At 47.3% G+C, this 25782-nt stretch overlaps 14 non-coding genes across 14 annotated transcripts; 6 read left to right on the forward strand and 8 right to left on the reverse strand.

Annotated features, from left to right (window-relative positions):
• The first annotated feature begins 1465 nt into the window (after positions 1 to 1465).
• Positions 1466 to 1536, forward strand: trnag-gcc (transfer RNA glycine (anticodon GCC)). The gene has a single exon. It is a non-coding gene; the product is annotated as a tRNA-Gly (tRNA).
• A 1299-nt stretch (positions 1537 to 2835) lies between these two features.
• trnak-cuu (transfer RNA lysine (anticodon CUU)) lies at positions 2836 to 2908 on the forward strand. Its single transcript has one exon. It is a non-coding gene; the product is annotated as a tRNA-Lys (tRNA).
• A 255-nt stretch (positions 2909 to 3163) lies between these two features.
• trnas-gcu (transfer RNA serine (anticodon GCU)) lies at positions 3164 to 3245 on the reverse strand. The gene has a single exon. It is a non-coding gene; the product is annotated as a tRNA-Ser (tRNA).
• Positions 3246 to 6947: 3702 nt separating this feature from the next.
• trnat-ugu (transfer RNA threonine (anticodon UGU)) lies at positions 6948 to 7021 on the forward strand. Its single transcript has one exon. It is a non-coding gene; the product is annotated as a tRNA-Thr (tRNA).
• Positions 7022 to 15149: 8128 nt separating this feature from the next.
• LOC131130314 (U1 spliceosomal RNA) lies at positions 15150 to 15313 on the reverse strand. Its single transcript, XR_009130013.1, has one exon. It is a non-coding gene; the product is annotated as a U1 spliceosomal RNA (small nuclear RNA).
• Positions 15314 to 16392: 1079 nt separating this feature from the next.
• On the reverse strand, positions 16393 to 16464 carry trnae-cuc (transfer RNA glutamic acid (anticodon CUC)). The gene has a single exon. It is a non-coding gene; the product is annotated as a tRNA-Glu (tRNA).
• Positions 16465 to 16833: 369 nt separating this feature from the next.
• trnat-cgu (transfer RNA threonine (anticodon CGU)) lies at positions 16834 to 16907 on the reverse strand. Its single transcript has one exon. It is a non-coding gene; the product is annotated as a tRNA-Thr (tRNA).
• A 371-nt stretch (positions 16908 to 17278) lies between these two features.
• trnav-uac (transfer RNA valine (anticodon UAC)) lies at positions 17279 to 17356 on the reverse strand. The gene has a single exon. It is a non-coding gene; the product is annotated as a tRNA-Val (tRNA).
• Positions 17357 to 17888: 532 nt separating this feature from the next.
• trnak-uuu (transfer RNA lysine (anticodon UUU)) lies at positions 17889 to 17961 on the reverse strand. The gene has a single exon. It is a non-coding gene; the product is annotated as a tRNA-Lys (tRNA).
• Positions 17962 to 18752: 791 nt separating this feature from the next.
• On the reverse strand, positions 18753 to 18911 carry LOC131130322 (U1 spliceosomal RNA). Its single transcript, XR_009130021.1, has one exon. It is a non-coding gene; the product is annotated as a U1 spliceosomal RNA (small nuclear RNA).
• A 5345-nt stretch (positions 18912 to 24256) lies between these two features.
• On the forward strand, positions 24257 to 24327 carry trnag-gcc (transfer RNA glycine (anticodon GCC)). Its single transcript has one exon. It is a non-coding gene; the product is annotated as a tRNA-Gly (tRNA).
• Positions 24328 to 24669: 342 nt separating this feature from the next.
• On the forward strand, positions 24670 to 24743 carry trnat-agu (transfer RNA threonine (anticodon AGU)). Its single transcript has one exon. It is a non-coding gene; the product is annotated as a tRNA-Thr (tRNA).
• Positions 24744 to 25044: 301 nt separating this feature from the next.
• On the forward strand, positions 25045 to 25117 carry trnak-cuu (transfer RNA lysine (anticodon CUU)). Its single transcript has one exon. It is a non-coding gene; the product is annotated as a tRNA-Lys (tRNA).
• Positions 25118 to 25430: 313 nt separating this feature from the next.
• On the reverse strand, positions 25431 to 25512 carry trnas-gcu (transfer RNA serine (anticodon GCU)). Its single transcript has one exon. It is a non-coding gene; the product is annotated as a tRNA-Ser (tRNA).
• Between the last annotated feature and the right edge of the window lie 270 nt (positions 25513 to 25782).

Genomic DNA, 25782 nt, shown 5'->3' on the forward strand with positions numbered 1-25782 from the left:
TTGAGCTGAGAAGACAGCCCGTCAAAGGGTTTTGTCTGCCGTGGCCACGGTCTTTCTGTCTTGTCCGCTCCACAACTGGACTCCTCAGGTATCTTGGGATCTGGCTCGAAGAACCAAGTAAATGTCAGGTTCAAACTCCTGTGACACTTGTAAAATCACTTCAATACAGAAATACAGAAGAGACAGACAACAATATTCCAAGTTGATCGCAGCGAGGAGAGTGAAACCACATACCCAGTGACATGCCGCTCCACTCTGAATATGCAGTTCACACTCCTCTCCTTTTATTCTCTTTCGGGGGTCCCTACTACATGGTCGTGCAACTCTAAGGGGGGGTGGAGAAGGCAGTTGCACGAGCTGTATTTGTTTGTCTATGTGTGTGTGTGTATGTGAGAGCTATTACTTTTAATGTTTTACGAGTTCTTATCTTGACACATTCTTGCAGGATTAACATGAGCATCTGCAGAGTCGCTGTTGGTGCATCCAAGCACCTCCAGGACCTGGGGGTCGCTGAGGGTCTCTGATTAGGGTCACGGGAACATTCCTTCTTCAGCACATTCAAACACTTTCTATTGTCTAAGCAAGTGGATATAAGGGTGATAACTAACAAAATAATCTACATTTTATTCTAACACTCGCCCGATATGCGCTCCACAGCGCCTTGTCATTCCAGCCGCTCTCTGTCGCTATCCATTTGACTCGACAACCGGCTGCGGGAGCGCAGCGCACAGCGGAGCCTCTCCGACCCACATGTCGGCTCCAAATCCCACCTCCTGGGGCTCTTCCGGCACCACTCCTCCCTCCCTGCTCCAGCAGCGGAGCGCCGTCTGATGACGTCGGGAGTGTCGTCCCCATGCAACTGGGAGCCAGTCGCCTTTCGTCAGCGGAGAGGAGTCACCGTCCACGCCTGTGGCTGTGCCTGTACTGTGGGAGTCCTACACACAATTTCCCGCTGTCCAGTTCGCCCAGCACGCCAACACTCTTCCTCCACCAGGGATATTCCCCAGCTGCTGGCACTGCCCGCTCCAACCACACCGGCTGCATCATCCGCTTTGGTGGGCCGACTTCAGGTGGAAGGTACGATATCCTGGGCGGGGGAAGCTTCTCCTACCACAGCATTAATTGACTCTGGGGCAGACGAGAACTTCATTGATAGCGGACTGGTCAGTTCTCTCAACATTCCTACTGTTGAGCTTGTCCCCCACAAGAATGTCCGCTCGCTAGATGAACATCACCTGGCATGCATTACGCATCAGACGTGCACCATATCCTTGGTGCTGTCGGGTAACCACCACAAGGTCACTATTTTTTTTTTATGCCCTCTCGCTCAGCTCTGTTAGTACTCGGCCTCCCCTGGCATCATGTGCGTGTGTTGTGATTGTGATGTTTTGTCATTCAGCGCCACTTTGCAGAGGCACATCCACTCGACAATTTAATTTGTTCTCCGATGGTGTTTCCCAATGTGGCATTGGTGGTTCAGTGGTAGAATTCTCGCTTGCCAAGCGGGGGGCCCGGGTCCGATTCCCGGCCAATGCAGTATATCTCAGCTTGTACCTTTCTTTAGAGCTCATGTTGAAAAAGTACAAAGGCTCTTTTCCTGCGAAAGGGCAGTATTCAGAATGACACCTGAAACGTAACAGACCGGACCACCCGAGAATTAAGGTGGACAGCACTTAGTGAAACCTGACTGCAGTCATGCTGTTGTAGTCTCTGTCGCGCAATTGGTCAGCACATTTGGCTGTAAACTGAGAGGTTGGTGGTTCGAGCCCACCCAGGGACTCTCAATTCACACATTTGTTGGACTTTGGACTCCCTCCCTTGTATGAACATTTTTCCCCATTGGCGAACTGTTTTTGTGTTGGTGCCAGATGCACTGCTGGCACTGTGGCTAAGCTGGTCAAAGTGCCTGTCTAGTAAACAGGAGATCCTGGGTTCAAATGCCAGCAGTGCCTGGGTGCTTGGTCAGTGAAACTTTGGCAGCTGATTTGTGAACCATGTACTTCTTTTTGTCACTTGCCCTTCAAGAACGAATTGACGTTGCATCCACAGCTGACGTGATTCTTGTGGATCCCATTACGCCAGAAGGTGCTTGAATCCAAAGAGTATGACATTGTGATGTGTTGTCATTCAGCGCCACTTTGCAGAGGCTCATCCACTTGACAGTTGAATTTTTTTTCTCTTACAGTGTGTCCCCACGTGGCATTGGTGGTTCAGTGGTAGAATTCTCACTTGCCAAGCGGGGGCCGCGCGGGGCCGCGCGCGTGTTGTTGACATTTGCTGCCAGCCAATCAGGATGCGACACAGACGTCAGACAAGCAAAGAGACTCGCCTGCCACGCGGGCATGATTACCATTACCATCTATCAGGGATGGCAACTGAATTAAGAATCAATGCCAGAAACCTGCCACAGGATTTCAGATAATGTTTTGATGCAGACTGGTCATGATGCATCTGATTAATTCAATTCATTAATTAATTAAAATTAATTAAACCACTACCTGTGAGAGGTAAGGTACACCATTGCACTAAAGATTGATAGAATAGTTAGTAATGGAGTTAGTAGTGAATAACTAACAATGCTTGTGGGGATTTGTTTGGTTTTGGACATCTTTCAGATAAATAAACATGCAAACTGACCCGGGAACATCATGGCTGTTCCTGGCAAATGAACATAACAGGAGGGTTAAGATGACTACACTTCCAAAGTTCTCAGCTATGACTGAACCTCTCGCTCCTTTGTTCCCCGAGAAACTAGGTTGGGTGTGGAATTGATCAAACATCAAGAAGACCACATCAATTTAAAAAAAATAAAAAGTGATATCTTGGCAGAAAAAGGCCCGGTTAGCTCAGTCGGGAGAGCATGAGACTCTTAATCTCAGGGTAGTGGGTTCGAGCCCCACATTGGGCGGTTCAGCTCTTTTGGTGATACATCTTAAAGATTTCTTTCCTGTGGAAAATTCTGCAACATGCGGAAAACATTTCATTCTTGTAGGACCACAAATGGTAGAGCGCTCACTTCGCATGTGAGATGAAGTGGAATCGATGCCTGCCTGCAAAAAGCATTCTCAATCTCCCACATCGTACCGGATGCTTGGATTAATTGCATTCTAATGATGTTTCCTAAAAAGACAGGTGGTGTCAAAACTGGCGCATTAGTATAGTCCGATGAGGATGGGATTCGAACCCATGCGTGCAGAACACAATGGCTTAGCAGTCCATCACCTTAACCTCTCGGTCACCTCATCTCCTTTGTGGACATGGTCTTGTTGACTCAAAATGACACATCTTAATTAGTGTTTTGGTGTTGCAGAAATTGTGGCAGCCTTCCTGTGCAGCGGGGGGATTTAACTCAAAGGCTAGAGTTCTTGCTCTACATGCAAGAAATAGCGGGTTTGATACCCGTATTGTCGAAATGATATGTTATGGCTTTTTCGCCAACAAAAGCGTTCTTGATCTCCGACATCGTACCTTATACTTTGATTCATTGCATGCTAATAATGTTTACTAAAAATACAGGTGTGGTCAAAACTAGTGTATTTTTACATCACCACACTTCAAGTGGACAGACAATCTTGTCTTTTCAGACAATACAATTACAAAAGCAACACACACCTGCCATGACCCTGAATCGGCCGGGGTTGTTGCGGCCACAACACAGAGTAGGAACCACTATACAATTACGGCTGTGAGCTATGCTTTTCTGGGCAAGAACCATAAACTCAGACTTGGAGGTGCAGATTGCTCATTCCAGCTGGTTCTTTTTCGTCTGCGAGCAAAGCTTGAATTTCATGTGGGTGTTGTCCTGGCGGGAGAAACATTTTAGCTCGTGTCGGCATGGCTACCGTGACAAAAGCCCATTTTCCTTTCCAGTAAATGTGTATCAGCTGAACACTTTGCAGACCTAATGCTGTGAACATTTGCGCGAACTCAAGGTCGGGTTTGTGTCTGATTGTAACATGATATGCATCAGGATTCTGTATGTCACCTCCCAACTGCACTTGTCTGGTCTTAATATGTCATTGGCTGTGTTGTCGTGATCGATTTTGATGAAATCAAGAGAACAAAGTCACCCCTTTACAAACTATTTGCCAACTCACGATGTAAACAGCAATTGTGCTGAAAACTGGGATTGAACCAGGGACCTTTAGAGATTCAATCCAACGCTCTCCCAACTGAGCAATTTCAGCTGCAAAGGGGTTTCTCTGCTTTTTCAGTCTGGGCTAAAAGTGGGGGTAGGGTGAAGCTGTGTCTGTGCCACGTACTATGTTGCTGTGTACCTGGTCCAGTGTGTTCTCATCTTGGGTTGGAATGTCCCCATGCTGGTAAAGGGTGGGGAATACAGTCCGTCGATGAGGATAAGCGGTACAGTGGAGTTCACTGGTTGAAGTCGCCAGGTACCATAAAAATGGCAATGGGCCACGGGGGTGTTCTGAATTCCTCTTTGGCAGAATTGGCTAAATGGCCGTACAAAAAGCACCATACTTGGAGCCTGTGGTCAATGTCAACAGTTGGGCTAATTCAGTTCCGTTGAGACGGTGATTATGTACCAAGTCAGTTATGTCAGTCAGGATTTGGTCAAGGTTGTTGTGTGGTTTTGGCATGGATAAGGCTATTTATCTAAATTTAGGAGGAGTCCATGGTCTGTAAACATACTGAGATACTCCCCCTGCTGTTGCGGAACTTGCAGGAACTTGCAAATTTTCCCACTGAGGGGTGAATAAAGGCATATCTTATCTTCTACCATAGGGTAGGCTTCTCCTTCTACTTCAAAGGGTAGGTTTTGGCAAGAAGTAGGATTCTTAATCCTACTTCTTGCCATTAATGCTTTCCCGAGTTCCAACATTTCCTTGGGAGCGAGTTTGATAACCTCGGGGTGTGGACATACTCGTTGATATGCCAACGAGGCTGGGAGGATTCCAACTATGGTCTTTTGGTTTTAGTTTTAGTCATTTAATTGAGTCGAGTCAATAGTTCCCCAAGAGAGGGTGGACATGGGTGTCTGTTCAGGGGCGGTTGCAGAGTGATCATAAATTGGAAATGTCGGGTACAAAGATGTTGCCTGAGTCGGAGACTGTAGAACTACAGATGACTGAAAGTCTCACTCCTTCTGAAACAAGGTTGTCTGTGGAATTGATCAAACATCAAGATGGCCACATCGATAAAAAAGAAAAACAAAAAATTATATCTACAGCAGAAAAAGGCCTGGTTAGCTCAGTGGGTAGAGCATGAGACTCTTACTCTCAGGGTCCTGGGTTTGAGACCCACATTGGGTGTGCATGTGAGGAAGACACTTGGTTTGTGTGCGGGGCTACACAAGCCTTTCCAGTTCCAGTTAAAAGGTAGGCACCTCAGGCGGGCATTGGTGGTTCAGTGGTAGAATTCTCGCTTGCCAAGCGGGAGGCCCGGGTCTGATTCCCGGGCCTCCCTCTAAGCTTTTACCCAGAGCTCATGTTGAAAAAGGACAAAGGCTCTTTTCCTGCCAAAGGGCAGAATTCAGAATGACACCTGAAAAGTAACAGACCAGACCACCTGAGAGTTAAGGTGGACAGCACTTGAGTATTTGCAACTTTCTGTCAAAAGTGGAAACTTACTGAAACCTTACTGCAGTGATGCGGATGTAGTCTCTATGCAGCAATTGGTCAGCGCGTTCGGCTGTTAACTGAGAGGTTGGTGGTTCGAGCCCACCCAGGGCCGCTCAATTGACACATGTGTTTGGCTTTGGGCTCCCTCCCTTTTATGAACATTTTTCCCCATTGGTGAACTGTTTTTGTGTCGGTGCCAGATGCACAGGATTTCCTTTTTTACTAAAGGCATCATTGTCAAGTTTGCATGCTTCGCAGGCACTATGCTTTAGTTGGTCAAATTACATGCCTAGCAAAGAGGGGCTCATTGGTTCTAATTCCAGCAGTCCTCTACTGGTATTTCCATGACTCTGGTTTTCATACTTTTTATCAGAGGTCATGTTGAAGAACAAAGACTGTTTTCTGGAGAAACGCAAGACCCCAGAATGCAATAGGTCTGCTTTGTATACTTTTCAGCAGTGGTCATTTTGAAAAGCACCCCTGGTTTACTGCCCATGAGGAGCAGCCTCGGCCACTTTAGAATGAAGGGTGACGCCACTTCAAGATGCAAGAAGCTGTCAGAAGTGGGACTCAAACCGACGCCTCATTAGAGACTGCAACCTGAATGCAGCACCAAACTTCAGGTTCAGGTTCAAACTCCTGTGACACTTTAATTACAGAAGAGACAGACAACAAAATTCAAAATTTCTCGCAGCGAGAAGAGTGAAAAAACAAACCCAGTGACATGCCGCTCCACTCTGAGGATGCCATTCATGCTCCTCTCTTTTTATTTTCTTTAGGAGGTCCCTAATACATGGTTGTGCAACTCTAAGGGGAGGGGGAAGCAAGCAGTTGCACGAGCTGTACTTGTTGTCTGTGTGTGTGTGTGTATGTGAGAGCAATTACTTTTTGTGTTCTTATGTGTTCTTATCTTGGCGCATTTTGCATGATGAACAGGAACATCTTCAAGGTAGCTACTGATATTCCCAGGCACCTGCAAGATTAGTGGTGCTGGGAGTTGCTGGTCAGCGTCTTGGAATGCTGCTTCAAAACACTCAAGACTATTGTCTATTGTCTAAGCAAACGGATATAAGGGTGATAACTTAACACTATAATAATTGAATTTACTTTTTATTCTAACAGTTAGTCCAGATTAACAGCCTAGTTATTTGTGTCAGTCCCAGGGACCGTTTCTAGACCCTTGTGTGACACTTGTGGAGAGCCCTTGCATTCTTCCCAATTGGTAAACCCTTTGTATCGGTGCCAAATATACGGGATTCTCCCCCTGCTGACCGAATGACACACGACAAATGGCATCATCTCAGCGTTGGAGCAGTTTATGTCTAGAAGAGTAAAGGCAGCATTGCCAGGGTGACTTACTCGGCTGGCGCTGTGGCTTAGCTGGTCAAAGTGCCTGTCTTGTAAACAGGAAATCCTGGGTTCAAATCCCAGCAGTGCCTGGCTGCTTAGTCCGTGAAACTTTGGCAGCTGATTTCTGACCCACGTACCTCTTTTTGTCACTTGCCCTTCAAAAACGAGTCAATGGTGCATCCACAGCTGACATGATTGTTGTGGATCCCGTTACGCCAGAAGGTGCTTGAATCCAAAGAGTATGACATTGTGATGTTTTGTCATTCAGCGCCACTTTGCAGAGGCTCATCCACTTGATAGTTTAATTTTTTTCTCTTACAGTGTGTCCCCACGTGGCATTGGTGGTTCAGTGGTAGAATTCTCACTTGCCAAGCGGGGGCCGCGCGTGTGGTGTTGACATTTGCTGCCAGCCAATCGGGATGCAAGAGAGACGTCGGAGAAGCAGAGAGACTTCAGAGAAATGAATTCAGGTTTTCAAATCCCGTCTAAGTCATCAGTCAAGTGACTGTTTTCTTCTCCACAATATTATTGTTTTCCAATTAATCCCTATATCATTACAAACTATTCCTATCAGGCTTATATTGATACCAGTGCTTGAAATAAAATACAAAATCAATGCAATGTCATTCATTCATTTTCTACCGCTTTTCCTCACAAGGGTCGCGGGGGGTGCTGGAGCCTATCCCAGCTGTCTTCGGGCGAGAGGATCAATGCAATGTAACAAAGAATATTTATTTATCAGGGTACCACACTCAAGAACACTCTCAATAATAAAAAATAAATAATAATCTACATGTAAGCAGTTATGAATAATAAATATACGTATTGTTCACTTATTTTGCCGTCTTTGTTTCTCCTTTTCATAGAAAGGAGAAATACCCTCCCTCCAGTCTTCACTGGTCCAGTGTGGGCAGCAGTTGGAGAAGTTTGGATGGACAATCTTTTTTGGGCTCTTGGCAAATAAAACCATGAAACACACATTTGTAATTTGGTTCAAACAAGATGCAACTATGAGAACAAAGGGACACATGATTAAGTTTTTACCTGGCTTTGCTTTGGCTGAAGCTGTTGCTAATGTAATGTAACTGTTGCTAATGCTAATAGGTATACTACGTGTAATAGGTATACTGCGGCGGTCGTAAATAACGAACAATAGCGGAAGTGGCACCGCCACACCACAAACAGCCACATAAAAACATGAAAGCAGAACAGTTCAAAGACAAAATATTTTCAAGTATTTGTGCTGTTTTCTTTTACTGTAGTTTTGTCCGTCTCGTCGCTCGCTCGCTCGGAAAAAGCAATTGTGCTGTTTATTACCCGAAGTTCAACATGGATGGAGGAAAAAGCGGCCACAGCGCCACTCCTGGACAAAAGTATATTACATTCATAATGGGCTTTCGCTATAATTGGAAATGAATGGGGAATGTTTCGGTCGTTTCAGCAGACCCGGAGACCCGGGTCCGATTCCGAATGCAACAGGGCTGTTTTTATACCTTTCATCGGTGTAAAAAAATGCAAAGACCGTTTTCGGGACCAACACATGACCTCTGAATTTGATCAGAAATGTCACACCTCTCCACCTCCACATCCATCAATCTTCCTCCGCTTATCCAGGTCCAGGTCGCGGGGGGCAGCAGTCTTGGTAGGGAAGCCCAGATTTCCCGGTCCCCGGCCACCTCCTCCATCTCCACCGGGAGGACACCAAGGTGTTCCCAGGCCAGCTGTGAGACATAATCCCTCCAGCGTGTCCTAGGTCTGCCCCGGGGCCTTTTCCCGGCTGGGTATGCCCGGAACACCTCACCAGGGAGGCGTCCGGGAGGCATCCGGACTAGATGCCCGAGCCACCTCAACTGACTCCTCTCGATGTGAAGGAGAAGCAGCTCTACTCTGAGCGCTCCCGGATGACTGAGCTCCTCACCCTATCTCTTAGGATGAGTCCAGCTACCCTACGGAGGAAACTCATTTCAGCTGCCTGTATCCGAGATGTCATTCTTTCGGTCATGACCCAAAGCTCATGACCATAGGTGAGGGTGGGAACATAGATCGACCGGTAAATTGAGAGCTTTTTTAACCACGACGGTCTGTTACAGCGACCACATTACTGCCGAGGCTGCGCCGATCCATCTGTCGACCTCACGCTCCCACTTTCCCTCACTCGTGACCATACCTAAGATACCTAAACTCCTCCACCTGGGGTAGGACCTCATTCCCAACCCGGAGGGAGCACTCCACCCTTTTACGACTGAGAACCACGGCCTCTGATTTGGAGGTACTGAGTCTCATCCCAGACGCTTCGCACTCAGATGCAAACCGTCCCAGTAAGCGCTGAAGGTCACAGCCCGTAGAGGCCATAAGAACCACATCATCTGCAAATAAGAGAGATGAGATTTTAAGGCCCCTGAAACAGATTCCCTCAACACCTTGGCTGGTTCCGGGACTTGTTGATGAGGCTGACAGCAGACGGGAAGAAACTGTTCTTGTGGCGTGAGGTTTTGGTCCTGATGGACCGCAGCCTCCTCTCAAAGAGACTGTGTCCGGGTTGAGAAGGATCGGCCACAATCCTTTTCTGCACGCCTTAGGGTCCTGGAGGCGTACAGATCCTGGAGGGACGGGAGATTGCAGGAGGTGAGGATGGACTCAATGATGGAGCTGTAGAAGTGCACCAACATTGTCTTTGGCAGGATGAATTTCTTCAGCTGCCATAGGAACGTAGGAAGTACATCCTCTGCTGTGCCTTCTTGATGAGGGAGCTGATGTTCGGCTCCCACTGGAGGTCCTGGGAGATGAGATGATGCGGAAGGACTCCACAATGTCAATCATAGAGTCACAGAGGGTGATGGGGACAGGAGAGGCTGAGTTCTTCCTGTTGTCCACAACCATCACCACTGTTTTTAGGGCGTTGAGCTCCAGGTTGTTCAGGTTGCACCAAGTCACCAGATGGTCAACCTCTCACCTGTAGGCAAACTTGTCGCCGTCAGAGATGAGTCCGATGAGGGTGGTGTCGTCCGCAGACTTCGGGAGCTTGACAGACTGGTGACTGGAGGTGCAACTGTTTGTGTACAGGGAGAAGAGCAGAGGAGAAAGAACGCAGCCCTGGGGGGATCAGGTGCTGACGGTTTTTGTATCTGAGATGTGTTTCCCCAGCTTCACGCACTGTTTCCTGTCAGACAGGAAGTCTGTAATCCACCTGCAGGTGGAGTCAGGCACGCTCAGCTGGGAGAACTTCTCCTGGAGCAGAGTTGGGAGGATGGTGTTGAAGGCGGAGCTGAAGTCCACAAACAGGATCCTAGCATAGGTTCCTGCGGAGTCCAGGTGCTGGAGGACCAACACACCAAGGCAGCCGTCCGCAGCGCCATTTTGGAAACACGTGGTGGCATGGGAATAGATGACTACATGGTAATCAGGTGGTTAGGTGTCAGTGGTTCCAGACACATGGGTTGTTTACATTGTCCACAGTAAGAGGGTGATTATTCACAACAGACATGGCTTCCTAAAGAAAGGTTCTCAAGGAACTGTCACTCAACCTGCCAGCACTGTTTGCTAGGACTGAAATGAGCACGCTTTTGATGGTTCTGATCTGGCGCTCCCAAACACCTCCCATATGGCTTGCATTTATGACAAAGTTGCATTGCTTGTCTGCCAGGTATTCTGTTACTCTTTCTGTGTTTATTTCCTTTAGAGACTTTTCCATTTCATTTTTAGTTCAAACTAAGTATGTTCCCTGATCTGATCGGATGTGCCAAACAGCACCTCTGATGGCAATGAAGCATCTTGGGGCATTGATGAATGAGTCAGTGGTCAAGTCCTCCAGCATCTCTATGTGAACACCTCCAGAACATAGACAAGTGAATAGTAGACTGTACTGTTTTTGTTCTTTACGCCCTTGTTTTGTGTGAAACGGGCCAAAACAATCCATGCCACCATAGGTAATTGGTGGAGAAGGCTCAATGTGGTCTTGAGGTAAGTCAGCCATCTTTTGTTCCTCTGTGGCTCCTCGAGCTTTCTGGCATGGGATGCACTGTCAAATATGTTGAGCCACTGCTTTGCTCCCTCCCAGGATCCAGTAGTCATTTGCTCTGAGTTAATTCAAGAACCAATATAGTTCTGAGACTGGACCTTCTCTGCCAATTCAGGAAAAGCAGGGGAATTAGCTCAAATGGTATAGCGCTTGCTTTGCATGTGAGAGGTAGCGGGATCGATTGCCTAAATTCTACAAGGAATCCTTTGTTTTATTGGCTAATTGTAGGCCATTCGCGCACCCCGAGGTTACAGAGGTCAAAGGTAAGCCCATATTCAGCAGCACAGTGGTGAAAGGTAAATTTATGTGCATTACCGTTTCCACAGGTTCCCGATTTGTACAACCCGGCATTAATACCTCTTAGTGTAATTCTACCTTACTGGTGGATGCCTTCTTCTGGTCGCTCCTCAGGGCTGACCTCTGGTAGTGGTGCGGTGGACCCGACGTGAGTGATAGGTTACCGACCGAGAACATGACTGGTGTTTGTGCCCTGATTTCTTTCCTTCCTCCAATAACAGTATTGTCAATTGATGTGGAGCGCCTAGTGCATAGTGCTACTTCCGTAGGGTCTCACCTCATGCCACGGACGCCCTGAGGACCAGACAAGGTGTGTCAACCTCACCCTGGTTCGGTGCTTCCAAACTGACGTACATTGACCCTTGGATAGGTTTTCCTGGTGTCCTGTTGGTTATGAGGGCGGGGTGTTGTCGACGTGGGCTTTTGTTGCTGTTTGTTCTTTGCACTCGGGGTCTAAATTTTGGGTAGAGGACAATGGGGTGGCCGCCCCCATTGATCTGCTTCATGCAGTCACGGTGCGCGAGAGGTTTGCCACCGCTCTGCTTTGCCATGCTGTTTTCTTGACCTTTCCCCGGTCAGTTAGCGGCCTTGATGGGGGTGTTTCGCAGTTGATTGGGTTGTGCGCTGTTGGTTATGGGGCCCGATGGGTTTTTGCCGTGGGCTTTTGTTGTTCCTGGAGCAGATAAAGAAGAGTGGTCGGTACGGGGGTGAACCCATGACCGTGGCTTTATTAGCACCACGCTCTGATCAACTGAGCTAATCGACCACAGGACACCATTGCATCAAATGTTTCCAGCTAAAATCGACTAACTCATCCTTAACAGACCGCATTCTCCGTGCCATGCTGTTTTCTTTACCTTTACCTGGTCGGTTGGTTGCCTTGATGGGGGTGTTTCGCAGTTCACTGGGTTCTGCGCTGTTGGTTATGGGGCCGGGGGGTTATGAGGGGCAGGGTGTTGTCGACGGGGGCTTTTGTTGTTCCTTCACGGTCCGCATTCTCTGCACTCGTGGTCTAAATTTTGGGTAGAGGATAATGGGGTCCACTGCCCCCATTGATCTGCTCCTTGCAGTCTTGGTGACTGAGAGGATTGTTGACGCTCTGCTTTGACATGCTGTTTTGTTTACCTCTCGAGGGTGTTTCACTGGTGACAATTGACACTTTGGTCTCCCTCCCTTGTATGAACATGTTTCCCCATTGGTGAACTGTTTTTGTGTCCGTGCCAGATGCCCAGGATTTCCTTTTCTACTAAAGGCCCCATTCAAGTCAAGTTTGCATGCTTCACAGGCACGATGCTTTAGTTGGTCAAATTACATGTCTAGGGGCTCATTGGTTCCAATTCCAGCAGTCCTCTACTGGTATTTCCATACTTTTTTATCAGAGGTCATGTTGAGATACAAAGCCTGTTTTCAGGAGAAATGCAAGATCCCGGGATACAATAGGTCTTCTTTGTACACTTTTCAGCAGCAGACATTTTGAAAAGTACCCCTGGTTTACTGTCCAGGCACTGCACCTGAAGGCAGTGCCTTCGACCACTCGGCCACCCTGACCCTCCAGAGGCTACTTTTTAAAAGGCATTCACACATTCACACTGCGTTTTGTTTCCCATGTGGGTATTATGTTATGTTAGTCCAGATTAACAACCTAGTTATTTGTGTCAGTCCCAGGGACCATTTCCAGACCCTCGTGTGACACTTGTGTTGGACTCTTTTGGAGAGCCCTTGCATTCTTCCCAATAGGTAAACCCTTTGTATCGGTGCCAAATATATACGGGATTCCCCACCTGCTGACCGAATGACACACGACAAATGGCGTTGTCTCAACGTTGCAAGCAGTTACTGTCTAGAAGAGTAAAGGCAGCATTGCCAGGTTGACATGCTCAGCTGGCACTATGGCTTAGCTGGTGAAAGTGCCTGTCTAATAAACAGGAGATCCTGGGTTCAAATCCCAGCCGTACCTGGGTGCTTGGTCCGTGAAACTTTGGCAGCTGAATTTTGATCCACGTACCTCTTTTTGTCACTTGCCCTTCAAAAACGAGTCTACGGTGCATCCAAACCTGACATGATTGTTGTGGATCCCATTACGCCAGAAGGAGCTAAATCCAAAGAGTATGACATTGTGATGTTTTGTCATTCAGTGCCACTTTGCATAGGCTCAGCCACTTTTCTCCGACATGTGGCATTGTTGGTTCAGTGGTAGAGTTCTCGCTTGCCAAGCGGGAGCCCTGGGTCCAATTCTCAGCCAATGCAGTGTATCTCAACTTGTACCTTTCTTTAGAGTTCATGTGAAAAAGTACAAAGGCTCTTTTTCCTGCGAAAGGGCAGAACTCAGAATGACACCTGAAAAGTAAGAGAACGGACCACCTGACAGTTAAGGTGGACAGCACTTGAGTATTTGCTCATTTCTGTCAGAAGTAGAAACTTATTGAAACCTTACTGCATTGATGCTGATGTAGTCTCTGTGCAATTGGTCAGAGCGTTGGCCGGGCCGCGCTTGTGTTGTTGACATTTGCTGCCAGCCAATCAGGATGCGAGACAGATGTCAGACAAGCAGAGAGACTTTGGAGAAATGAAGTCAGGTATTTGAATCCCGTCTAAGCCAGCAGTCAAGTCACAGTTTTCTTCTCCACAATATTATTTTTTTCCAATTAATCCCTATATAATTACAAATTATTCCTATCAGGCTTATATTGATACCAGTGCTTGAAATAAAATACAAAATCAATGCAATGTCACAAAGAATATTTATTTATCAGGTTGCCACACTCAAGAACACTCTCAATAATAATAAAAAAATCTACATGTAAGCAGTTATGAATAATGAATATACACATTGTTCACTTATTTTGCCGCCTTTGTTTCTCCTTTTCATAGAAAGGAGAGGCCTGGAACTCCTTCCAGCTCATCTCTTTTTCCATCCTGTGCTCTCTATAGATGGAGAACACTTTGGCAGGACAGTAGATGTACTTCTCTGAAGCCAGTGTGGATGCGGGGGCTTTTCCGGCCCTGCTTCAGCTGCATCCTGCAGAGGCACTTTCGGACAGGGGGTGGAGGAGATTCCTCCCTCTTTCTCTTCTTCTGCTGTTTTTCCTCCACCCTCTTTCTTGTCTCATCCACCTCTCGCTGGAAGAAGTCTGTTTGACTGAAATCTTTAAATGGCATCTTAGGGTCTGTCAGACCTTCTGCAGCAATAAGATTATCTGACAGGGCCTTGTTGATGAACGTCGTGGTTGATGTCCCATCCACTTGATGTTTTGATTTTGGTTGGCCACAGCACAGACATGGTTTTTGTTTGAGTTTTTTGGCACAGGAGGTGGTTGCTGCTGCTCCAACGGGGTATGAGCAGGTGGTGGTGGTGAAATAACCATCTCTGCAGGCAGTGTCACTACAGGCACAAGATGCAACTATTCCAACAAAGGGACAAATGATTACGTTTTTACCTGGCTTTGCTTTGGCTGAGCGAGAAGTCCTTTCAGGCAAGAAAACAGCAAAAAGCAACACACACCAGCCGTGACTCAGACAAAACACAGAATACAAACAACAACACGATTACGACTATAAGCTATCCTTTTTTAGGTGAGAACCATGAACTCCTACTCAGAGGTGCGGATTGCTCATTCTCGCTGCTTCAAATTTGCCTGCGAGCAAACCTTGAACTTTAGACTCAGATCAATCGAAATGGTTGCCGATGCCCCTTTCTCTGTCTTGTTGCCGTTTCTCATTGAGGTTTCCTGACTGAGAGCAGATCGGCCTCACGGCTGGTTGGTTGTCTCCCGTGGACGGGCAGACCTTTCCAGCAAGCATTGGTAGTGCTGGGCTGGTCGTTTCTTGCTCGGTCTGGCTGCACTCGCAAGCCAAGGAGCTCGGCGCGGTGCTGCACCTGCCTCTTGTTTTAAACACGGGATAAGGGGGGAGCGCGAACGCAGTCCCCCACTACCACAAATTATGCAGTCGAGATTCCCGCATTTGGGGAATTCGCAGAGGTCAGCTCAACCCATGTGCAATGGCTGAGCCTCGCCCTGGGTGAACCACCTTCTTGATCATGGTATCTCCCCTGGCAGGTAAGTATGAGTTGCACCGGTCCCGCCCGGACTAGTCTCTCGCACATGTCACATGCTGAGTGGTGGTCTCATCAGGTCGCCCACAACAAGCCCAGCCACTTGACCTGTGTCCAAATTCAGAGACAGGACTCTGGTTATCTCAAGGAGTCAGTCTGTATGGCACTCTTGTGACTTCATTCTGAGCTAAGGCAGCGGCAGCAAGTGGCTTAGGGCAGTTGCTGCAGACGTTCAATGCGGAGACTGAAGTACTGACTCCACGTCCCTAGTCACACCATGTAACATGAGAGGCCAATATGTTGAACCCTGACACGTGTAGATGTGCAAGGTCGTTGTGAGTCAGTGGGTTGTCAGGTTCAAACTCCTGTGACACTTGTAAAAACACTTAAATGCAGAAATACAGAAGAGACAGACAACAATATTCAAAGTTACTCGCAGCGATGAGAGTGAAACCACATACCCAGTGACATGCCGCTCCACTGAGTTCAAACTCCTCTTTATTTATTCTCTTTCGGGGGTCCCTACTACATGGTCATGCAACTCTAGGGGTGGCAGTTGCACGAGCTGTATTTGTTTCTCTATGTGTATGTGTGTGTATGTGAGAGGAATTACTTTTATTGTTTTATGAGTTCTTATCTTGACACGTTCTTGCAGGATTAACGTGAACATCTGCAGGGTTGCGGTTGGCGCATCCAGGCACCTCCAGGACCTGGGGGTTGCTGGGGGTCTCTGATCAGGGTCACAGGAACATTTCTTCTTCAGCACATTCAAACACTCTTTCTATTGTCTAAGCAAATGGATATAAGGGTGATAACTGATGCTATATTCATTCTATCTACATTTTATTCTAACAAGGATCTATCCCTGAGCATCCGACAAATGCTCTGTCTCACCCTAAACCCAGTCCTGACAGCATTCTCAGTCGAGGACCTTGTCTTATTGTGTTGTCCATTGTGTGTCCATGTTTTGTTTATATTTCTGTTGTCAGTCGCTTCAGGATGACAACGGTTTGTGCTTCAAGATGACCCCAACCATTCGACTGAGACCGAAGACAAATCCTAGCTCCAGTAAAAACCTACCCAAATGTCAATTCCCTGACCGGGAATCGAACCCGGGCCGCGGCGGTGAGAGCGCCGAATCCTATCCACTAGACCACCAGGGACTGCTTTATGTCTGCACTCAGCAAGGCAGAGACAGTGTCACTTTGACGTACTCCAGCAAAGGAACCAAAATAGTTCTGTGACTGGACCTTCTCTGCCAACATTGCAGCAGCAGGGGAATTACCTCAGATAGTAGAGCTAATGTAGATGATAGTAGAGTTTTGCTAATGTGGTCTGTTTTCTTAGCCCCGCAAATGTCCAAATGCACAATGTTTTTGCCTTTGTCGAGAGCATTGTAGTACATATGACATTTATGCTACATATGACATCAGAAATGATGGATATTTCTTACACAGAACATGACGTCTGATTCAAAACATTTACTTGAAATGTTGGAGAGAAAAAAATGGAGTCGCTGAAACACATATGCAAGGCACTGCTGGGATTTGAACCCAGGACCTCCTGTTTACGAGACAGGAACTTTGACCAACTAAGCCACAGCGCCTGCAAAGGAGTGTCTTCAGTGTTAGGCGAACCACTGCATGACGGAAACCACACCAGTGGCCAGGCTTTCAACAGGACTAGTGAAATCCTGCCAGTGTAAGCGGACCGAATCCACGATTATTCTCCTCCTTGGTCTTCGCTGTGTCAAGGATGAGGATGTTGTTTGCATGCAACGACACCACAGCGGCCACCTCCTTCCTATAAGCCCCTTCGTGCAGGCCAGTGACGCACCCGATCAGTCATCCGGGAAATATGGATTGTGTGTCCAAACTGGGGACAGATGCCCGTGTACACACCTTCAGGGATCAAGCACATATCCTTTTTCCCATTTGTCACCTTGATTTTTTTGTGAAAGAAGGAATTGAACGGCCTTGCTTCCACCCAGATTCCAACTAGGGACCTTTTGCATGTAAGGCAAACGTGCTAACCACTACACTATGAAGGGTGAGCCCTTTAAGGGGACTGGTGAAGCAGTTGCCAAACAATGACACAAGATGATGTGTCCAAAGTGGGGGCATATTGACAATTGTCCAAATCGACAAATGTTTCTCCCTTGTAGGGAAAATTGTTCCACAAATTATGGGCTTTTCTTCAACAAAACATGAAATAAAAATCACGGCTTGACAGGTTTGGCTTGTAACCTCCTCTAACGTTGTCTGGAGGGGTGGCCCTTTGATGAATGAAGTTAAGGTCCTTTCAGCCTGCCAATAAGCATTTTCAAACTATTGGCAAAGTCGCAACGTAAACAGGGATTGTGCTCAAACCCAGGCTTGAACCACGGACCTTTAAATCTTAATTCTCGCACTCGCCCGACTGAGCGATTCAGCTGCAAAGGTGGTGTTCCGCTTTTTCAGTAGAGGCTAAAAGAGGGGCCAGGGTGAAGCTGTGTTTCTGCCACATGTGTTGCTGTGTACCTGGCCCAGGGTGTTCTCATCTTGGGTTGGTATGTCCCCATGCTGGTAATGTGGGGTCTACTCTTCTCCGCCTGAACAGGGACTTGAACCCTGGACAATCAGATTAAAAGTCTGATGCTCTACCAACTGAGCTATCCAGGCCCTTGATGAATGAGGACAACTCACAAGGCAAAATCTTCTGGCATACTGTACTTGACCTTACAGAGATGAAGAAGCCCCTGTCCTGAAATTGCCACCTCCAAGATCGACGGAGGTCTTAAACTGCCCACATGGACAAGCCTAATATCTTTTGGACAAAAAGAGTTAATGGTCAGACAAGACAAAGGTTGAGCCAATCACCTGAACAATAAACTTTTGATCTGAGTGTCCGGGATTCAAGTCCCTGTTCAGGTGACCAGGTGGCCACGAGCCCTCCAACTAATGCAACTGCAGTTTAAGGCTATGTTCTGGATTATCAGTGTTTCGCCAAGAGTAAAATTGGGTCGAGCGAGAAGTCCTTTCAGGCAAGAAAACAACAAAAAGCAACACATACCAGCCGTGACTCAGACAAAACACAGAATACAAACAACAACACGATTACGGCTATAAGCTATCCTTTTTTAGGTGAGAACCATGAACTCCTACTCAGAGGTGCGGATTGCTCATTCTCGCTGCTTCAAATTTGCCTGCGAGCAAACCTTGAACTTTAGACTCAGATCAATCGAAATGGTTGCCGACGCCCCTTTCTCTGTCTTGTCGCCGTTTCTCATTGAGGTTTCCTGACTGAGAGCAGATCGGCCTCATGGCTGGTTGGTTGTCTCCCGCGGATGGGCAGACATTTTCAGCAAGCATTGGTAGTGCTGGGCTGGTCGTTTCTTGCTTGGTCTGGCTGCACTCGCAAGCCAAGGAGCTCAGCGCGGTGCTGCACCTGCCTCTTGTTTTAAACACAGGATAAGGGGAGAGCGCAAACACAGTCCCCCACTACCACAAATTATGCAGTCGAGATTCCCACGTTTGGGGAATTCGCAGAGGTCAGCTCAACCCATGTGCAATGGCTCGACCCTGGGTGAACCACCTTCTTGATCATGGTATCTCCCCTGCCAGGTAAGTATGAGTTGCACCGGTCTCGCCCGGACTAGTCTCTTGCACATGCCACATGCTAAGTGGTGGTCTCATCAGGTCGCCCACAACAAGCCCAGCCACTGGACGTACTCTGAGTTAAATTCAAAATCATTTCCAGTGAGGTTAATTTCCAATAATTGTAAAAGTTTTTTCTGGGGTCTTGTCCTGTCAGGGTATTCATCAAATATGTATTTGACAGCTTCTAGGCCCCTCTTGGTATCGATATTCGTGTACATATTGTCCACGTCTAGCGAAAAAAAGAAGAAATTTAATTTTTTTGGACTAACTCGACAAAATTGTAGGTATCTTTCACATAAGCCAAATGTTTGTTGGAGAGTGGGTTAAGATAGAAGTCAATAAATATAGCCGTACCATATGTTTCACTACCACAATCCGATACAATTGGTCTACCCGGGGGATGTGGTGTGGGGGATTCCAAGTCTCGGGTTTTGATGGATTTTTGATAGATGAGTTCTTTGATGATTTTTCGAACTAGGGGTATCGTTTGTGTATACATGGGTTGTGTAAGTTTTTTTATAAGTGGGGTCCCCTGATTGTCTTTGTCCCTCCCAGACGTACTGTTCTCTGCTAAGAATTACTATAGATGATCCCTTGTCCACCGGTTTGATAACTACGGAGCTATCCCCATTCAATTCCTTTAGTGCAGCTCTTTCCCTTTTGGTTAGGTTATCCTTTTCCTCAGGTTTTTGTTCGGCTAGTTCCCTATCTTTTCTAATTAGGGTGTGTAGGGCGGGGGAGATTGTGTTAAGTGGGGGGGGGGGGGGGGGCAAATCGAGGGGGGATGGAACTTTGGCTATGCGCTTTTTTCTTCTTCTTCTCTACCGAAAAATTCAATAAGTCTAAGCCGTCTATGATATTCTTGCACATCCCAAAGTAGTCTTTTGTGTTTTCCAATTTATAATTCTTGTTTTCTGATTGGGTAGGTATAAAAGGTAGGCCTTTGGATAACAGGGATAATTGTGCTCCGGATGGATTGAAACTGGGGGATAACACTTTAACATTTTGGCAATTTAGTGAAACTTGGGACCCCCCAGGGACTTTGTCCTTTGGGGGCCTACAAGTTTAAAAATTGTGTCCAATGCCTGAGCATTGCTTCAGCAGTGGACGTGGTCTGGGTATGCAGTCTGGGTCTGTGTGGAACAGATTGTCCTGCAGAAGCGGGATGGACGGTAGTCTATCCTCAATATACTCATTGAGGGTTCTCAGTAGGCATTAGTATGGTGAGTGGTTAACTAATGGGATGAAAACTGCCGCCTCCAGGAAGACCCGCTTGGCCTCTTTCCAAAGTGCCTGCAACTGCCTGGAGGTGGTCTCTTTGAATTTCTGAGTTCTACTGTTGATCCCGAAGGACAACACCAGTTTTTCCACCTTGGTGTGAATGACTGCCATGGCGAGTAGCGCCTCGGCTACTCCTAAAGGTGGCCCCGCGGAAAGCTGTCAACCTGCAGATCTGGGAAGTCATGTGGTGGGAACCGGGACACGTTAGAATCTCCCAGGATGACAAATTTCTTCCACACGGTAAGTTTCCGGTCGACCATTTTCCTGGTGGTGTTCCAATGTCGCTGGACCAGTTGCTTTTGGCTCCCGCCAATTGAGCCGGACATAGAGCTGTCGAAACTGATGTCCGCCAGCAGCTCTTCCCATTGGCCTTCTTTTTCCACAGGTGATTTCGTTGGCGGCGTGGAAGTCAGCAGTGGGGTGTCGTCAAGTAAGTTCTCTGACTCCCAACGGCAGAGGGCCTCTGTTGCCGGGGAGGGGGCCGGGTCCATGGGGGAAACCACTTCCCCTCGCGCCATCAGGTCCAGGTGCAGGGACAGCTGGTCCCCGTACTCGTCGGGTTCCTCTTGTTGGCAAGTAATGCAACACGAACCACGTCTGCAGTTGTCGGGAAAGGGTGCTCTTGTTTATTTAATACAGCACTTATATAGACCTCATGAACAATAACGATGACGTGGATTTCCAGAATTCAGTCCCTATCTGGTCATGCCTCCTGACTGGACCTAAGTATTTTGGCAGAACATCTTGGACTCCAAACATCCGAAAACATCTTGTGTAACAATCAGGTCAGGTTGGCCTCCCCAAGTCACGTAGCCCTCTTAAGTTCAACTAGAGTTTACCAAGAAGAAAAGTCATATGCAATGTGCAAAAGAGTAGTCATTTTACAATATATCCCCCCCTTTTGGGGGTACCAAACTCCCAAAACAACAAATAATGTCTCTTGGTCCAGTCTTGGCCCCTTGGCACGTTACCATTTCCGAAGAGAATTCACATATGACATTCAAGGGGATCTCGCTGCCCTCCTGGAACATGGGCCTGGGGAAGGGGAAGTGTTGTGGTCTGGGATTCAAGGCCCAGGGCGAGAGCAGAATTGGTTAAGAGCAATGTTTCTGCTCACATTTTCACCGCCCAGAGGATTATTGTGCCTCTGTACAAACGGTGTTGGCCATCTTCAGTCCCTTTCTTGGACCACCCGCTGATGGTCAGCACGATGTCATCTGGAGGGACCCTTTGTAATGAGGGGCTCCTTTCGTCGAGATGAGGTGGTGACTTGCCACATCACATGTAGGAGGAGGGCGGTCCTCCGGAATGGCTCAGTCGGCGGGTTCCCTTGGTTGGCGCCAACTTCGCTGGAACATTCCCTTCCTAACTCTGACCCTATGCTTACTATTTGAGTGTCTGGTGACTATTGCAATTTATGAGTTACATAAATAACATATCCACTACACCCTTTAATATATAAATGGAATCTAACTGCAAAACAAATCTAAACAAAACACACCTTTGTGTCTATAGTGACCGTGTAAAGTCCTTAATGCTCTAAAGTACTGTATAAGGCAACTGGAATAGTGAGTGACTGATATACTCCTAACATAGTAAGTAGTGCTGAACAACTGAACCAGTACACGTGTTACTACTGATTGACTGGTATTACCCACACTTATTAACTGTAAGTGAGTGCATTGTTGTTCAGTCCCGTCAAGTCCCTTGCCCTTCTAGATCAGTCCTGTCCATGGCATGGCGGTTTCTCAAGCAATATCAGCATAGTTCGTGGAGAGGACTCGCATAGTGACTTAAAGATGGTGATGTTCAGCTCCAGGTCCGGCTCCCTTGCCAATCATAGCAACAGTCATACCTCATGGCTCATCGAGTCCTCTGAGTCAGTGCCATCATCCTCACGATCGTCCGGATTGGGAAATAGGTAAGGCTGCTCAACCACCTTATAGGGTCCCAATCGTCTTGGCTCGTGCCACTTTCGCCTGCACACTTTGATGTACACCTGGTTGCCTGGCACCACCAAGTCACCTTTGTCGACTCAGGAACCCTGTTTTTCTCCTGCACATAGATAGCTCCATGTATGGCAGTTAACATATTTTATATAGTCAATTCATTTTGCAACTGCTCAAGTGGGGGCCCTCTATAAGGCCCTCTCAAATGCAGTGCTGGCATGGGTCGACCCGTAAGCATCTCATGCGGTGTTAGATGTGTAATTCTGTTAGTTTGCATGCGATAGCTCATTAATGCAATTGTTAGTGCATCCGCACAATTTAACTTTGCGCTAGCACAGATTTTATTGAGCTTGGCTTTGAGTGTCCCATTTACTCGTTCTACCATTCCCTGGGACTGGGGATGATAGACAAACCCGAACCTTTGTTTTATTCGCAGTTGTTGTACAATATGGTTTGGGTTTGGGTTTGGGTTAGGGTTAGGCTAACCCTACTTTATGCATGAACGCCGGACCATCGTCTGAACTTATTTCTGATGGTTAGGATGAACTTTTTATAATACAATTTATACACGATCTCTCGTACCATTGGCATTGTCTGCCGAACAATTGGATTTTGTAGTTTTCTATATCTTTGATCGTTCAGCTGTCGATAAACCTCTTGGGTGTACTGTTCTCGTCCCAAAATCACCACCGCGCTCTCTTTATCTGCTGGTTTGATTACGATTTGTCTGTTTGTTCTTAATTCTTTTAAAGCTTTGGCCTCGGCCCTGGAAATGTTCATCTTTTCGCGTCTTGCCCGCATGATTTGGCTGAACGCTTCCAAATCCTGAACCACGGACCTTTAAATCTTAATTCTCGCACTCGCCCAACTGAGCGATTTCAGCTGCAAAGGTGGTGTTCCGCTTTTTCAGTAGAGGCTAAAAGAGGGGCCAGGTTGAAGCTGTGTTTCTGCCACATATGTTGCTGTGTACCTGGCCCAGTGTGTTCTCATCTTGGGTTGGTATGTCCCCATGCTGGTAATGTGGGGTCTACTCTTCTCCGCCTGAACAGGGACTTGAACCCTGGACAATCAGATTAAAAGTCTGAAAAACTCACAAGGCAAAATCTGTACTCATCATACTGTACTTGACCTTGCAGAGATGAAGAAGCCCCTGTCCCGAAATGGCCACCTCCAAGATCGACAGAGGTCTTAAACTGACCACATGGACAAGCCTAATATCTTCTGGACAAAGGTTGAGCCAATCACCTGAACATTAAACTTTTGATCTGAGTGTCCGGGATTCAAGTCCCTGTTCAGGTGACCAGGTGGCCACGAGCCCTCCAACTAATACACCTGCAGTTTAAGGCTATGTTCTGGATTATCAGTGTTTCGCCAAGAGTAAAATTGGGTCGAGCGAGAAGTCCTTTCAGGCAAGAAAATAACAAAAAGCAACACACACCAGCCGTGACTCAGACAAAACACGGAGCGCCGTCTGATGACGTCGGGAGTGTCGTCCCCATGCAACTGGGAGCCAGTCGCCTTTCGTCAGTGGAGAGGAGTCACCGTCAACGCCTGTGGCTGTGCCTGTACTGTGGGAGTCCTACACACAATTTCCCGCTGTCCAGTTCGCCCAGCACGCCAACGCTCTTCCTCCACCAGGGATATTCCCCAGCTGCTGGCACTGCCTGCTCCAACCACACCGGCTGCGTCATCCGCTTTGGTGGGCCGACTTCTGGTGGAAGGTACGATATCCTGGGCGGGGGAAGCTTCTCCTACCACAGCATTAATTGACTCTGGGGCGGACGAGAACTTCATTGATAGCGGACTGGTCAGTTCTCTCAACATTCCTACTGTTGAGCTTGTCCCCCACAAGAATGTCCGCTCGCTAGATGAACATCACCTGGCATGCATTACGCATCAGACGTGCGCCACATCCTTGGTGCTGCCGGGTAACCACCACAAGGTCACAATTTTTTTTCTTATGCCCTCTCGCTCAGCTCAGTTAGTACTCGGCCTCCCCTGGCATCCCGTGCGTCATTCAGCGCCACTTTGCAGAGGCACATCCACTCGACAATTTAAATTGTTCTCCGACAGTGTTTCCCAACTTGGCATTGGTGGTTCAGTGGTAGAATTCTCGCTTGCCAAGCGGGAGGCCCGGGTCCGATTCCCGGCCAATGCAGTATATCTTAGCTTGTACCTTTCTTTAGAGCTCATGTTGTAAAAGTACAAAGACTCTTTTCCTGCGAAAGGGCAGTATTCAGAATGACACCTGAAACGTAACAGACCGGACCACCCGAGAATTAAGGTGGACAGCACTTAGTGAAACCTGACTGCAGTCATGCTGTTGTAGTCTCTGTCGCGCAATTGGTCAGCACGTTTGGCTGTTAACTGAGAGGTTGGTGGTTGGAGCCCACCCAGGGACTCTCAATTCACACAAGTGTTGGACTTTGGACTCCCGCCCTTGTATGAACATTTTTCCCCATTGGCGAACTGTTTTTGTGTTGGTACCAGATGCACTGCTGGCACTGTGGCTAAGCTGGTCAAAGTGCCTGTCTAGTAAACAGGAGATCCTGGGTTCAAATCCCAGCAGTGCCTGGGTGCTTGGTCAGTGAAACTTTGGCAGCTGATTTGTGAACCATGTACTTCTTTTTGTCACTTGCCCTTCAAGAACGAATTGACGTTGCATCCACAGCTGACGTGATTGTTGTGGATCCCATTACGCCAGAAGGTGCTTGAATCCAAAGAGTATGACATTGTGATGTGTTGTCATTCAGCGCCACTTTGCAGAGGCTCATCCACTTGACAGTTGAATTTTTTTTGGGTGTGGAATTGATCAAACATCAAGAAGACCACATCAATTCAAACAAATTAAAAAGTGATATCGTGGCAGAACGATGCCCGGTTAGCTCAGTCGGGAGAGCATGAGACTCTTAATCTCAGGGTTGTGGGTTCGAGCCCCACATTGGGCGGTTCAGCTCTTTTGGTGATACATCTTAAAGATTTCTTTCCTGTGGAAAATTCTGCAACATGCGGAAAACATTTCATTCGAAGAACACAAAAACAAATCCCATTCTTGTAGGACCACAAATGGTAGAGCGCTCACTTCGCATGTGAGATGAAGTGGAATCGATGCCTGCATTCTCCAAATGGTATATTATGCCTTTTTCTTGCCAAAAAAGCATTCTCAATCTCCCACATCGTACCGGATGCCTGGATTAATTGCATTCTAATGATGTTTCCTAAAAACACAGGTGGTGTCAAAACTGGTGCATTAGTATAGTCCGATGAGGATGGGATTCGAACCCATGCGTGCAGAACACAACGGATTAGCAGTCCATCACCTTAACCTCTCGGTCACCTCATCTCCTTTGTGGACATGGTCTTGTTGACTCAAAATGACACATCTTAATTAGTGTTTTGGTGTTGCAGAAATTGTGGCAGCCTTCCTGTGCAGCGGGGGGATTTAACTCAAAGGCTAGAGTTCTTGCTCTACATGCAAGAAATAGCGGGTTTGATACCCGTATTGTCGAAATGATATGTTATGGCTTTTTTTGCCAACAAAAGCGTTCTTGATCTCCGACATCGTACCTTATACTTTGATTCATTGCATGCTAATAATGTTTACTAAAATAAC

Source organism: Doryrhamphus excisus, chromosome 5 (genome assembly GCF_030265055.1).
Source record: "Doryrhamphus excisus isolate RoL2022-K1 chromosome 5, RoL_Dexc_1.0, whole genome shotgun sequence".
Lineage (NCBI taxonomy): Eukaryota > Metazoa > Chordata > Actinopteri > Syngnathiformes > Syngnathidae > Doryrhamphus > Doryrhamphus excisus.